Here is a 13,880-nt window from a genome sequence, read left to right as displayed (position 1 = left end):
TAATCAAACAGTATATGAGCGACTATGGCCTTTGCGATGCATGGCGCTCCCTCCACCCCAACAGTAAGGAATATTCTTTCTTCTCGCATGTTCATCACTCCTATTCTCGTCTGGATTATTTTTTGGTCAGCAGCTCACTGCTGAGTGACATTTCAGACACTGAGATTCACCCTTTAGCTGTCAGCGATCATGCTCCTGTATCTTTAACATTGATGCACAAGAATAATACTACACCAAGTAAAAACTGGAGATTTAACACATCACTGCTCAAAGATGAAGACTTTATTAAATATTTTAAAAAAGAATGGACTTCATATTTAGACTTTAACGACACTCCCGGAACATCTGCTTCTGTTCTATGGGAAGCAGGGAAAGCTGTGATGAGAGGTAAAATAATTTCTTTCTCATCACATAAAAAGAAAGAAGAAAACAAAAATATTCAGGAATTAGAAAAAAACATCAAATCCTTAGAAGAAGCCTACGCGTCCCACCAAGATCAAGAAATAATGAACAAAATATGCAAAACAAAACTAGAATTAAATGAAATTATTAATAAAAAAACAGAATTCCTAGTACAAAGACTTCGCTTGCAGAATTTTGAACACAGTAACAAATCCGGTCAATTTCTAGCTAACCAGTTAAAAATAAATAAAGAAAAAACAACTATATGTGCTGTTAAAGATCTATCGGGGAACACAATATATGACCCTGGAAGAATAAACAACATTTTTAGGGATTTCTATGAAACTTTATATTCACCACAAATAAACCCATCTAATAATGAAATTGATCAGTTTCTTGACAACGTAAATCTTCCGAAATTACTAGACAGTCAAGCAATGGCACTGGATTCGCCACTGACGCCAGGTGAACTCCAGGAAGCCCTGATAAGTATGCCCAATAATAAGGCTCCAGGTTCCGACGGCTTTCCTGCAGAATTCTACAAAGAATTCTGGACAATTTTGGCACCAGTATTCCGCGGAATGTTGCAGGAAATCAAGGAAAATGGCAGACTTCCATCAAATATGAATTCTGCCAACATTAGTCTCCTACTAAAACCAGGCAAGGACCCTTTATTTCCCTCAAGCTATCGTCCAATATCTCTTATAAATGTAGACCTCAAAATAATCTGCAAAGCTCTCTCAAAGAGACTAGAGAAAATAACCCCCCTTTTAATTCATCCTGACCAAACTGGTTTCATAAAAGGTAGACACTCATCAACAAACACTCGTAGATTACTTAATTTAATAGACTACTCATGCAGTAAAAACATTGAAACCATAATATTATCTCTAGATGCAGAAAAAGCATTTGACAGAGTAAACTGGAAATTTCTATTTGCAACTTTACACAAATTTGGTTTTGGAACCTCTTTCATAAACTGGATAAGAATATTATACAATTCTCCAACAGCTTGTATCAGGACAAATGACCAGACATCCTCCAGCTTCTGTCTCCTGAGGGGCACCAGGCAGGGATGCCCACTCTCCCCTTCACTTTTTGCAATTTTTATCGAACCACTAGCGGCAGCATTTAGACAGGCCACAACAATTAAGGGCATAAAATGTAAGAACGTAGAACATAAAATCAGTCTCTATGCAGATGATGTGTTGCTTTTTCTGCAAAACTCACAAACCAACCTTTCTGAGGTAATTACTCTAATAAACTGGTTTTCAAGAGTTTCAGATTATTCAATTAACTGGTCAAAATCTACAGTTCTTCCCATTAACTGCTCCTTCCATAACTCTTCTTCTGCCCCACTACAATCTGGAAACATTAAATATTTGGGTATTAATGTTTCTCCTAAGCTTTCAGACTTAACTAAATTAAACCACATCCCACTTCTTAAGAAAGTAGAAGGTGATCTGACTAGATGGAAATCTTTACCCATATCACTCATGGGAAGGGTCGCCACTATAAAAATGATGATCTTGCCAAAAATAAATTACTTATTTTTAATGATCCCTAACAAACCATCACAAGATTGGTTCAGATCTCTGGATTCATATATTTCTAAATTCCTTTGGAAAGATAAACCTCCGCGTATCAGCTTAAAAACGCTACAAAGAACTAAGGATAAAGGAGGATTAGATCTGCCTAATTTTCAACAATACTTTTTAGCCAACAGGCTTCAGTTCATTTCAGAATGGTTAAAACATACCCTCTTAGATGAGCCCTGGCTAGATGTTGAACAGGCACTATGCAATGATCTAGAGATTTCAGACCTACCATTTATCAGCTCAAACATCAAAAGATATGAATGCTTCAAAAGTGTTAACATCAGCTCTTCTCTGACAGAATGGTAGGAGTTTCTAAAAATAACGGAGTCTTCATTAATCCCATGCAAACGTACACCTATCTGGAATAACCCTGACATATTACAAAACAATAATATGATTAATTTTCCAGAATGGAGTTGTAAAGGAATTAAATACTTAGAACATATATTAGAGGGAACAGAATTTATTTCATTTGACAGACTAGTTGCACAATATGGGATCAACAAGAAAAGGTTTTTAGAATATCAACAAATTAAATCCATAGTAAAAAAGAAATTTTACCCCAGTCAAGCTGAATTACAAACACCACCAAGTGTGGTACATTTTCTTACTCTTAAATCCCCCAAATTATTATCTAAAATATACAGAACACTTTCTAAAATAGATGAATCAGTATCCCTTCCTATTGCAAAGTGGGAAGCAGATTTATTAGTAAGCTTAGACCAAAACTTCTGGTCTCAGGTATGCTTAAAAACCTTTAAATTGATTAAAAATCCCAGTCTGCAATTAATACAATACAAAATACTACATAGAGTGCACTATACTGGTCATCGGATGTTCAAGATGGGCTTTACATCTTCCAACAACTGCTCACACTGTCAAGGCAATACACCAGACAATTACATCCGCGCTCTTTGGTTCTGTTCACCAGTTCAGAAGTTTTGGCGTGAGATATGTGAAGACTTATCAAAGTGTCTGAAATGTAAAATTCCAGCCTCCCCTTTAGTGTGCTTGTTGGGAAAATTGGATGATGTCACTACAGAAACTAATACAGTCCACATGGTTTTTACTGCCCTATGCATCGCCAAGAAAACGATCCTCATGAACTGGAAAAATAAAAATAATCTTAATTCTAGCCAATATAGAAACCATCTAATAGATCACATTAGTCTTGATACAGCCTCTGCCACCACATTAGATCAATCCCTCTGGGCTCCTTTGATCGGCTCCGTCACCTAGAGGGCGTGGGGGGTCGTGGTTTGGTCCCGTCTTAGTTATTGTGGTTGATGTGGAGGTTGGGACGGGCTTAGGGCGCCTGGAGGACCCCTAGAGACGTTATCCCGGGAGGGCTCAACCCGGGGGGCTGTGGTCATAACCTGGTCAGTGGCTCTGGTCGCTCTTAGAGGGTGTTCTCCTCGTGGCTGCGTGCAGCGGGGGTTGGGGGATGGTCTGTGCTGGCGGACGTAGGTTACTGGCCTGGTGGCCTGGCTGCCCCTGAGTGGATCCGGGGCAGGCGGGGGGGCTTGGGGTTCGGGGGTGCTTCGTCTCCGTGATGGGGCTCTGGCTGGGCCTTGGGGGCTTCGGTCCTAGTCGGTGTGTCGCTGAGGTTGTGGGCGGGTGGGTGCACGGGGGCTCAGCCCTGGCGCAGGGGGCCTCTGGTGCATCGGCCTAACTGGGGGGCTCTTTAAATGGCGGGGAGGTTGTTCCATCCTTGCAGAAGTCCACTCTGCAGGTGGGGGAGAGACATAGGAGAGGTGGAGAATAAACCTAACCTGGGTGTCTGTTGTCTTGTGTAGTTTGGGAGATGATTGAATGTTAGGGTGGGTACAGTTTCCTCTGCGGTGGGGTAGGGTGGGCTTCCCTGGGTCCTGTGGGGCTTGGCGGTGCTGCTGCCGTAGGCCCCGGTCTGGATGGGCCTGGACTCCCTTGCCTTGGTGGGTGCCAGAGGACGGGGGTGCCTACTGGGGTCAGCGGGGGAGCTGGCCCTAGGGAGGAGCATCTTGCCCCTCCATTCTTTTCCTCCCCATCCCCGGCTGCCTCCCTCTTCCCGCTCCACCACACCCACCCACACAGGTAGGGCCTTGGGGTGTGGGTGTGTCACCAGGGTGCAGGGGAGACATCCCCCCCCTCTGTCCCCTTCTGGCCACCTGTGCCTCAATTTTATTCCACAACTTAGACATCCACATTATTCACACTGTCATAACACACACATATATATAGGGCCTTGAGGGTGACCACGCCAACGGCGTCCAGTGAATGGTCTGAGTATTCAACCCTACCTCTGGCGCCGGTGCCCACCTCTCAATTTTAAATCCATGTAGACATTGAGGGTTCTCGGGAGGGGCCGTGCTAACACCTGCTGCTCTCCGGCAGCAGCACCATGCCCTCCCCTGTTTTAAATGCACTTTAGAACAACACGCAGCAACACTACACATGAGCGGGAGGAGGGAGGTATGGGGTCTTCACACACCCCCGTTCTCTGCCAGCCATCGGGGCGGGGGGCTGGGAGGAGGTGTTGGCTGACAGATTGGCCTCCCTGCTTCTGCGAGGCCTGGGGCGGTCTGCTTGCCTCCACCCCGGGGGGAAAGGGTCACATCTCTTGGGTCTGGGTGCCGTTTCCCCCTCTGGGGGCGAGGGTACCTGGACCCGGGGTATAGAGTATGTTTGGGGAGTGCGATTGTGTGTACATGTGCATATATGTCTATTCCTACGTTGGATGAGTGCTGAGTGTTTGTATATGTGTGCATGAGGGTGGGAATGCATGTTTGTGTCTGTGTGTGCCTGTTTGTCTGTGTTTATATGTCAGGTCAGGTCTTAGACTCCACCTCCCTGGGAACACCCAGGCCCTCCAAAGTGTGGAGGCCTATCTCCCCTCACCACACTCCCTGCCGGTAACTGATGCACTCAGGGGTCGGTGCATTGGTGGTTCTTGGTGTCCGGGGCTGGGCGCTCAGGTATACACCAGCTTACTCCCGGTGGCTACTTGGCGGGGCCTGTTGCCTGTCGCTCGGTCAGGCCTCTTCCGGGGCAAAGGGGGCCCTCGAACCTCCGGCCTCGGGGCCTGCAGCTCGGTTCACTCTGGCACAGCTGACTGCCGGCAGAGCCGGCGGGCGCGCCAGTGCAGCCCCCTCTGGCTTCTGCTCCGTGGCTACTGGGTGACCCCTCGTCTGGGGATCTCCTCAGCCCTTCCCAGGAGGGTGGCATGGATGCCCGGTGGTACTCCTTGGGCTCTCGCACTCTGGGGTCCCTGGATGTCTGGAGCCTGGATCTCCTCCATGCCTGCTTCATGCCCTGGGGGACGGGGCTATGGCCCTCCACACCCTCTAGCAGACCGTTACATGGGGAAACCTTCTGTATACAAGCGCGCTGATCCACACGGGTGTGCACATGGGTGTTCACTGTTCGTAGACATAAACTACACCTTTCTTAGCTGCTACTTCAAAGCACATTGTGCGCTGTCTGTGCTGCACAACAACATTCAATATTTAGTATTTATTGCTGTTTACACTTAGCTAGATTAACATGATGGTGTTGTGTTTAGTATGTTGCTTTGTTTTGTTTTTTGCTTGTTTTCTATTCTTTTTCTCTCAACAGGTGATCCAGGAGATTTTTTTTTTCTCTTTGTCTTTGTAAGTGCCCTTTCTCACTGTCCCTCTTCCCTTCTGTTTTTCTTTTCCTTCCTCTCTTTCTTTCTCCCTTTCCTATCCCCCAATCATGTCTGTCTCATCTGTAACTACTGAAAATAAAATAAATAATAACAACAAAAGTTGATCAAATGGACCAATACGGCAATGCCATGATGATCCATTTGGCAAAATAAATCCATTTGGTATCCTTGTTGGTCTTCAGACAACAATTCTGACGGCTAAAGAACCAAATGGGACAGACAAAAAAAAAACAAAAAAAAACAAAACAATGAAAGGTGGTGGATTGGCCAGATGCTGGCGTAAAAACAACTCAGTTGTTTGGTGGTGGCTGTGGCGGAGCTTCCACTGAGGCCAGCAGGTGGATGAAGGAAAGGTGAAGCAGGAGGAGGAGAGACCCGAGGCGGCCGCCGAGTGTCAGGTGAACTGACCTTCAGATAAGAAGTTATGACCTGCAGTCTATCTGGGTCAGATATAAACCAAGTTTAGGTGGAGTTTATTTTCGTTGTGCTGACTTTTTACTGTCAGTTACAATAACTCGTACTGCGTACTGGCTAGCATAACGGAGTTTCTATACAGCTGGGTGGGTGCTATGATGTTACTGATAGTGAACTTTATTTTATTCATAAGGTTAGTTAGTAGAGTTGCCAACCGTCCTGTATTAAACGGAATCGTCCCGTATTTAGAGAAAATGTTACGCATTTCGTTTTGAGCTGAAAAGGAACACAGTTTGTCCTGTATGTAGTGAAGTAGATTTTGGGGTAGGATTTTATGTGATGTCCACGAATGCAGCACTAACATCCACGCCTTTCCAGCTGATAATTTGAGGCCCTATAAGAAACAACTGCACTTCATTACCACACGGAGGCATTTGGCAGTCTTTTTTCATCCAAGGTAACCAAGAGCATTACATGGTTAAGCATTGCAGAGAGGTTTGCTTTCTTCAGGAAATCCGCTCATTTTACTATTGCCCTTTAGAGAGTGGTAAGTGGGACTCTTGCATTTGCTATAATGTGGCATATGGTAGGGTGGACCTTGACGACTGTTTCCCTCTTTTGTTACAGGATTGTGCCATACTGCTGCTGTCTTGTTTTGTTTTGTTTTGTTGTGTCTTGTTGTGGCCTGTTGTCATCTTACAAACATTTATGGACTGGCCTTGATGGGACTCCTGGTTTTATGGTCTTTTACTCGGAATTGCTTGATATATTTTAATCTTGCTTTTATAAAGAACTGTATATTAGGGTGTATTTGTTTTATTTATATCTCTTTTACTAATTTGTTTTATGCTTTGTTTTGTTGCTTTAGTGGAGGTGTGTGTGTTCCTTCTTTTTTCACACACGTAAAGGAAGCACTCAAAACGTGCGGTTATCCTAACTGGGCGTTCATAAAGTCAGCAAAGAGGCACAGAAAAGAAGATCAGACACCAGTGAGGGAGGATAAGAAAGACAGACGCAACAACGTTGTCATCCCCTATGTAGCCGGTGTATCAGAGAAACTCAGGAGAGTTTTCTCCAAGCACGACATCCCAGTGTACTTCAGACCCAGCAACACACTCAGACAGAAACTGGTTCACCCGAAAGACAAAACTCCAAAACACAGACTTAACAACGTGGTGTATGCTGTACAGTGCAGCGAGGAATGCCCAGACCTCTACATTGGAGAGACCAAACAGCCACTTCACAAACGCATGGCACAACATAGAAGAGCCACCTCCACAGGACAAGACTCAGCAGTCCATCTGCATCTTAAGGATAAAGGACACTCTTTTGAGGATGCCAATGTTCACATTTTGGACAGAGAGGACAGATGGTTTGAAAGAGGAGTGAAAGAGGCCATCTATGTCCACTGTGAGCGACCATCTTTGAACAGAGGCGGTGGTTTACGACATCAACTGTCTGCCATTTATAACCCAGTTTTGAGTTCCCTCCCCAGACGCCTTAATGCCCACTCACATCCTGGGCCATCTGACCTCAGGAATTCCCATGACAAGGTGGGGCCAGGTTTCACAATGAGCACACCCGAAACCTTGGCTGATTAGGTCCCTCACCCGCTTTCACACCTTGGCTCATGTGATTAGAGGATCACCAGGGGGTCCTTTGTCCCTCTTTGGGGGGATACTCCCACTTGGTTTAAATCTGGGACTCTCGGCCATTTGACCTTAGAACTGAAGAAGCTTCTCAGATGAGAGGTGAAACGTCTTCAAGCAACTTAAAGAAGTCCAGACGCTTTTCTTTGCAACTCCTTTGACTCTCTGTTTAGTTATTTTTATCAAACTGTTATTGTTCTAGGGTAGCATCGTGGCAGCGAGCCTGGTCATTTTAATTATTGTTTGTTAATAAAGTGTTTTAATTAACCGTCTTGCAGTCTCAGCCCTGCTACCTTAGGAACTTTTCTGATTTTTCAGTTCTATGCTTTTAGTAGTTCTTAATAAATTTTGATTTGTAAAATTGATCTGCCTCACCTCTGCTGTTAATAACGAGCCTGTGATTCTTCATAGCTAGTGTAACATCTACATTGGCTATAGAAATCTTTCCTGGGGTGTAACTCTCTCCCCAGGTGGCGTTGTCAACATCCCATAGTCCCCTTCACTGGTTATCCCTCCTTTGCGCCACCACACGTACTTCAACTAGAATGGAAAAAGACACAAAGCTGGAGCTATTCTGTGTCTTTGCTGCACAGCTGCCGCCTCTTCTCTCATTCTCTCCCCCTCCCTCTCCTGTTGCTACTTCAATCATGAAACTGATCAATGATCTGCTGATCAGCATTTCTGACACAAGTCCAGTCTCTATTGTTTATCTCCCACTTTATGCCTGAAAGAGGAAACCAGCGGATGTTGTGCTAAACAACAGCAGCACGTTTAAGCTTGATCAGCTGTTGTTAGAATTTATTTAATATTAGTTTCTAGTATCAGCTGATGTTTGCTGGAGCCACAGCTGTAAAAGCTGCTGGTCATGATGTCGGTTTGGATATGTGGTGAGAGGGAAACATGAAGATGAAACCAGGAGATGTTCTTACTGAATCATCAGAGCTGTGATGGAGAAACGGGATTACCTTTTAGGTGACATGAATGAGTTGAAGTTATGAACGGTTTCTGAGAGACAAATAACACCAGGATCCTTTGTAGCTGACAGCAAAGTTTTGCCAGGAGGGCCAGGTAGGGCGTTACCAGGGTAATAATAATAATAATAATAATAATAATATAAAAAAAACGTTATTCATCAAGGACACTTAAAAACCAAGGGTATGCCAAGGTGCTTAACAAGTAACCTAGAGAATAAAAGGAAGATAATAGAAATAGGACCAAAGCAAGTACTAGGTATGCAAGCAGATAGCTGTCACTGATACATAGGAAAGCAACAGATACAGAACAAACAAGGAATTAAATGAGCATAAAAGTGCATAATATAAAATCATAAAATAAATCTTAACTAGAGGGAAAGGCAAGATTGAATAAGTGTTTTTTTAGTCGTGATTTAAACAGTGCAGCAGAATCAGATGTGCGGACATCAAGAGGAAGGGTATTCCACAGTACCGGGGCAGCCAGAGCAAACGCACGGTCACCCCGGGACTTCAGCTGAGATCTAGGTTGCGTCAGAAGTAGTTGAGTGGCAGATCTCAAGCCACATACTCCTGCTAGAACACTTAGAAGTTCACTAAGATAACTCGGCACTAATTTATTAATAGTTTTGAATGTAAGGAGTAATATTTTAAATTGAATACGGTACTTTATGGGCAGCCAGTGCAAGCTAGCTAGAACAGGAGTAATAGGGCAAAATTTCCTGGTACCAGTCAAGAGGCGGGCTGAAGAAGAAGAGGTAAGACCGTAGTACAAGGAGTTACAATAATCCAACCTGGAGGTCACAAAAGCGTGAATAAGCTTCTCCAGGTCCTCATGTGGAACATAATGCCTAGCCTTAGAGATAAGGTGCAGTTGGTGGAAGCTAGATCTCACGACAGCAGACACTTGCTTATTGAGATTGAGCGAGCTATCCAGCAGTACACCCAAGTTACTGACATAGTCACAGGAAGAGCTAGCAAAGGAACCCAGGGCAGCACAAAGCTGGGCACGAGGGATTTTACTGTTGAACACCACAATCTCAGTCTTCTTATCGTTTAAAACGAGAGAATTACTCAGGAACCATTCTTTGACCTCCCGCATGCATTCTTGAAAGTAGTGCAGGGACACAGCAAGGTCGTCAGTAAGTTCAAAATAGTCATGTCATATGTATGTCGTATGTCATCGGCGTAACAGTGGAAGGGGATATTGTATTTTTCAAAGATTGTGCCTAGAGGGAGCAAATACAATGAGAAAAGAATAGGGCCTAAAACTGATCCTTGAGGTACACCGCAACAGACCGGTGCAGAGGAAGAGGAGAAGGTGCCCAAGTTAACCGAAAAGGACCTGTCAGCGAGGTATGATTTAAACCAGTCGAGGGCAGTGCCTCTAATACCCACAGTGTGCTCAAGTCTTAATAATAAGATGTTATGGTCCACCATATCAAAAGCCGAAGAGAGGTCCAGTAAAACTAGGACCATAGAACGTCCAGTATCAGTAATTACAAGAATATCATTAAGAACTCTAACCAACGCTGTTTCAGTACTATGCAATGGCTTAAAAGCAGATTGAAATTTCTCAGCAATATTGTTCGTCTCCATTTTAGCAGCACTTTGGAAATACTTTTCTTTCTTATTCTCATTTAAAATGTAAGATTCAGATAATTATTTATTAAAAACTAGACAACCAAAGTTTGTATCTGATGTAAAATCTATAGAAATCATACATATACCAACAAGACAGTGTACATCACTGTCACAACAGCATTTGTTTTCATTCAAAGGCTTTATGGCTTTTCCTATAATACCTGGTGGGCCGGTCTCTAGTCAAAATGCCCGGGGACAATTTTTTATATTTTTTTATTTTTTTGTAGCAGTCCAGCCCTGGCCACGACGTGCAGTGATTTAATCTGAGAAGGTGCATTAAAAAAAAAAAAAGGTCGGCCAGCGGTGCACATCGCAAATTAGCTCGCATAGACACAGTTGTGTCCCTTCTTAATGACGGTATCTTAACAACCCCAGTTTTTACAAGCGACGTTGAAATTTTCACATTCCGAAACTTCAAATGCCTCAGGGAGCTGTCCGCTCAGCACAGCATCAGCACCACAGAAATACACAGATACATCCGTAGACTCGAGACAGAATTCAAAATGGGTTTTCGGGACTTTCAGGTGTATGGACCAATGTTTTCTTTTCTGATCAAACCAGAAAGCTTTAATGAACAGCTGGGTGTGTCTCGCATTAACTGGCTGGACACAAAGGACATCGAAATTTAATTTAATTTATTTAGGACAGTGCATGTTAATGAACATAAATGTAAAAAAATTACATAAATGTAAACATACCAGATTATAGCCAAGGGCTAATTTCCATCTGTTGTCCATAAAACATAAAAAAAGAGACATAATTCATAAAAAATTCATAATTCATTCATAATAAAAACTCCATCACCAAACTCACACATACACACCATTCTATTCCCAAATAAAACATTAAAACTATACAACTTATACATGATCACACACTTGATTTGTCCATAACCAGTTTTTAACCTGTGCCTTAAACAAGTTGAATGTCGAGCATTCTCTGATGGATTGAGGAAGACTGTTCCACAGATGGCCACCCTGGACAGAAAGGACGTTCTGCCCAAATGCTGTCCGTCTGTGTGGTATAAACAAGTCTCCTCGGGTTGTAGCTCGAGTGGTCCTGTCTGAGCTTTCTTTACCCCTAATGAACTCCTTTAGTGGTGGTGAAGCAAGGGAGTGTAAGACTTTATATATTAAAAACACTCTTTTAAGTTTCACTAAGTTATTGAAGTTCAGTAATTAATGTTTTTTTTAACACATGACAGTGGTGGTGGGAAGTCAGTTTTTTGTCAAGTAGTTTTAAACTTCTTTTATAAATGTTTTCAATAGTTTTAAGTGTTGTTGGACAAGCAAGTGACCAGGACGTCAAACAATAGTCTATATGAGAGATGATCATTGAGTAAAAATACGTTTTTGCAACATTCATGTTTAAATTACTACATATATAATTAAAATTTCGATTATTAAATTTAAGTACCTGGGACACTTTATTTATGTGACTCTTGAAGGATAATGTTGGGTCTAGAATGACCCCAAGATATTTAAATTCTGGAGCTAATTCAAGCTCTACTCCATCCAGGAATATGTTTGATTGCTTCAAGTTTAAGGGGCGTTTTGAAAAATACATGCAGACAGTTTTTGAGGCGTTCAACATTAGGCATGAGTCCTCCAGCCAGCTATGCATTAATGCTAAAGCAGCTGTAAGATCTTTTGCCACCTACTGGACACTTTTGGCTTGCGTATATATAAGTGCATCATCCGCATACATTTGAGCAAATATATTTGGACAGACTTCAGGTAAGTTATCGATAAAAAGAGAGAACAATAAGGGCCCAAGAACAGATCCTTGAGGAACCCCTGTATCACAGTCTAAATATGGAGATTTAACCCCGTCCAACACCACACACTGTTTCCTGTGTGAGAGATATCAGGCAAACCACTGAAGAGCCTGACTGGAGATATTAAACTGAGTCAATCTGGACAACAATATCTGATGGTTTACAGAGTTGAAAGCCTTCTTCAGATCTAAAAATACCACTCCAACACAGGGACTCTTGTCCAGCAAGCTCTTCAAGTTCTCCACTAACATACACAGGGCAGTGTCTGTGGAGTGATGTGCCCGAAAACCAAACTGCAATGGATGTAATGAGGGTTGGGTGTTTTCTAGGTGAGCAGTGAGGAGTTTAACCACCCACTTCTCAGCTATTTTAGATATGACCGGGAGTATGCTTATGGGGCGATAATTAGACATGTCAGTCTTCACACCTGCTTTGAAAATTGGTGTAACTGCAGCAATTTTCCAATCTGTTGGAACAATGGAATGTTCGAAAGACATATTCAAAACATAAGTTGTTGGACGTTCAAGCAAATCCATATGTTCCTTTAGGAAATTTGTGTTAATACCATATACATCAAGTGCTTTTGATTGTTTTAAACCTGTAATTAGTTTAGCAACTTCAGTGTCTGAAATATGAGTGATGGTGAACAAATTTTGACCAACATCATTCACATTATCAGAGCATACGACTGAGTCAAAGCTCTGACTGATCTCCTTAACAGATGAGATAAAGAAAGTGTTTAAGTTACTGGCAATAGATAGAGGCTCTCTAACAATAGAGTTATTTACATAAAGTTCAATTGTATTTTTGTTTTTGTGTGAATGACGGCCAAGCAATTTATTTAGGTGTTGCCAGATAATTTTTACCATTACCTTTGGCTCTTTCAATTATATTTATAAAGAAATTTGCTTTGGCCTGTCTCAAACTTCTTGTTACTTTGTTCCGCATTGAAGTAAATCTCTGTCTATCCAGAGTTAGACCTGTTTTCAGGAACTGTTTTAGTAATTGATCTCTTGTTTTCATTAGATTCTTGCATTCTTTGTTTAACCAGGGCAGATTAGATGTTGTCTTTATTTTTTGTCGACCTCTAATGGAGTATGTTGATATAACATAACATTGACAATGTCAGTGAAGTGACTGCTACAGAATTGTGGATCATCACTACACAATAAAGGCTCCCAGTTAACTGATGCTAATGCTTCTGCTACATTTTGTCGCTGACTTCTTGGTATAAATTCATAAAAGGATCTCCTATTAGATGAACTATGAAAGTGATTCTTAACCCGTGATTTTATAAGTTTTCTAGAGAATAATATAAAATTGTGGTCTGAAATACCAGTGATAAAATTATAAAATTTAATAATTCGCTCGGGCTTATTACTGAAAACCAGATCTATTTTAGTTTTAGAGTGTCTCGTTATTCTTGTGGGTTGTTCAATGTGTTGAGTAAAGTTTAAAGTCTCCATTATGTCCTTGAGTGTTTTTCAGTCCTTTTCACAGTCCCAGTTGACATTAAAATCTCCCATTACAATTATTTCATTAGACTTATTATTTATAGTATGACATTTAAAAAATATAAACAGGGCAATATAAACAGATCAACGTAAATGACATTTCTGGGGAAAGAGTGATTTTTAATAGAAATATGTTCTATTTCAACATCTATTGGTGAACTAAGTAAAGAGCAATCCAGGTGTTTTTTTACATACACAAGTATTCCTCCTCCTCTTGTTCCAATTCTATCCTTTCTGAATACTG

Source organism: Pelmatolapia mariae, linkage group LG15 (genome assembly GCF_036321145.2).
Source record: "Pelmatolapia mariae isolate MD_Pm_ZW linkage group LG15, Pm_UMD_F_2, whole genome shotgun sequence".
In the NCBI taxonomy this organism is placed as follows: domain Eukaryota; kingdom Metazoa; phylum Chordata; class Actinopteri; order Cichliformes; family Cichlidae; genus Pelmatolapia; species Pelmatolapia mariae.
This window is presented reverse-complemented; position numbering follows the sequence as displayed.